The sequence below is a fragment of the Wyeomyia smithii genome, chromosome 2 (assembly GCF_029784165.1).
Source record: "Wyeomyia smithii strain HCP4-BCI-WySm-NY-G18 chromosome 2, ASM2978416v1, whole genome shotgun sequence".
Taxonomy (NCBI): domain Eukaryota; kingdom Metazoa; phylum Arthropoda; class Insecta; order Diptera; family Culicidae; genus Wyeomyia; species Wyeomyia smithii.
In genome coordinates, this window is record NC_073695.1 from 10,885,721 (window position 1) to 10,888,140 (window position 2,420).

At 37.2% G+C, this 2,420-nt stretch overlaps 1 protein-coding gene across 2 annotated transcripts in view; it reads left to right on the forward strand.

Annotated features, from left to right (window-relative positions):
* The window catches only part of LOC129726076 (RNA-binding protein Musashi homolog Rbp6), a 1,668,991-nt gene that overhangs the window by 1,632,221 nt on the left and 34,350 nt on the right, over positions 1–2,420 (forward strand). The gene's annotated exons all lie outside the window — the stretch shown is intronic.

The following is a 2,420-nucleotide window of genomic DNA, read 5'->3' on the forward strand; positions in this document are numbered from 1 at the left end:
AACTGAAAAATTATTCTTTATTTGAATAATATTTTTGAAAACTGAAAAAAAAAACGAAAAAAGTCTTCGAGGTAATTCAACATACAAACAATAAACTTGTTGCTGATGAAGGAAAACTAGAAGCAGATGAAATCAGACAAATCAGTAGCGAACTAAATTACTAAGAAAAGGTAAGCAAATAATTGTTTGGTCTGCAAAATCATATATTTCCCAAGAGCAACATGGGTTTTATTTTCGGGGAAATCGACAGTGAAAAATTTGGTGCAGTTTACTTTCTGTAGACAAAAGTCAATGGATCAGGGAGCTTAGATTGACACATCTTACACCGACCTAAAATCAGCATTTGACAAAGTCTACCATTGGATTTTCCTAACAAACCTGGACCGTCTAGTCGTGGCAACGAATGTCACTAAATAGATAGAATCATATTTGACTAATCGACAACTGAACTTCAAATTAGGAACATCCGAGCCTACGCCATTTAGTAACTACTCCGGTGTCCCCCAAAGAAGCAACCTCGGGCCATTACTATTCTTATTATTCTTCAACGACGTCTATAGTGCTGTTCCTCAAGGTTGCTAGTTAGTCTACGTCGATGACTTAAAAATTTAATGGCTTGTGAAGACACTTGGCGATTGCCGAATGCTGCTTCGGATTATCAGTATTTTCGCAGAATATAACAGTGAAAAAGTTTATGGTTATAGCATTCACTAGGAAAAAAACACCTTTTCAGTGGGGGAGAATGGTCCACGGTTTTACAAACTGAAGTCTGTTCCATTTTGAAATGTACTTTAATTTGCTCAAAGGATAATCATCAAAATGCTAACATATGCATTTTGACGTAGAATACGTTTTACTGCAACATGCACAGGGGTACAATTTCAAAAATCGAGAACCTCGAGAGCGTCACGAAAATTGTCCACTTTCAAACGTTTTAAACTCAGCCAGTTTCCACTCGATATCCAGCATGCTTACTGCAATTGATTGGAAAATCATCTAAGCACCCGCCCAAACGCTGAAAATTGTAGTTTGATTATTAGAACTATTGTGCTATTGAAAATTATCAAGTCTTGTCGAAACGCAGATTTCGACCTCTGATTGGTCGCTCAATGCTTGCTTTTCCTAACAAGGTCGACAGAAAATACCTAGTTAACAGGAAATGCGCTACTTGTGCTATCTGTTTAATTCATTCCAAGTCTGTTCCGGTACCGCACAGACGTTGGGTGCTGACCGTGGCAATGACCGGCAAAGTGGACGGTTCTTTCTGGAGCAGCAGAAAGCGGGTGGTGGTGAATATTAGTTGCTTATAAAGTGCACTCCTACGAATATTATCATATTAGTCACTTGTAAATGTTTTTCATTGTCGTTATCGGCTATAGAAGTGAACGTCATCTGGAGCAGAGAGCTAGTTATCCCCAACTGAGTGTATTCTTAAACCTGTTGCAAGAAATATATTGATATAAAACAGGCTGTCGTATTCTACGTTAACTCTGCGGTCGTGTCTTATAAACAACCTCTTCAACTTTTTTCCATTAGTCAAACAGCCTTGAATGCAATGAAATCAGGTACTAGCGCTTCCAAACTAGTTTTAGAATGTGTTAAAATGCTTGAGCAACTAGCTATACGCAATAAGGTAAACCGTTACTGGGTTCATAGGCACCGTGGCATCGAAGGGAATAAAAAAGGAGATGAACTAGAATTGGATGGATTAGCCATAACACTTGTCGGTCCTAAATTATCCTGCGGGGTTCCCTTTAGTTCAATTAAAAAGAAGCTCTCAGAATGGGAAAAAGGTCAGGTGTTTCCAGAGCCGGATTGAGGTGCTGGGGGGCCAAAGACAATTTTTTTCTTAAATTTTTTCAGAAAAGAAGGTGATAAAATTAGAAATTTTCTACGTGATTCTTTTTTTGCGCGGACCAATTGCGTAAAAAAGAATCCAGTGTATACAAAAAAGAGCAACAGACAGTTAAGGTTACCGATAGTTTATTATTCTACTAAGAATTATTCGGAATTTCTATTGTGTGAAGGTATGTTCAAAATATTATTTTCTTTCTTATTTTCATAAATCGGCAAAGCCCCAGACTATACGTACAAAATCTTACCAAAAGACGAAACTCGATAAACTTTTTCTCGATTTTCGATAAAGCCACTAGCTAGTACTACTAGCAGCTAGTTTACATTTAAAATCTCTACAAATATCGCACAAAACTAGTTGAAAAATCAATGTTTGCTTTTTTTATTAAATACAATGTAATCTTGCTGGAAATACCCTGAAAAATATTTAGTACAATTTAATTGATAACAACAACCAGCGTGCAGCTTTACAATCACTACACGTACCACTCATTACTTCCATTCAGCTTGTTGCTACCGGACTGATGTTCTTTTTCTGTTCTATCTCTCCTCCTCTCTCCTTACAG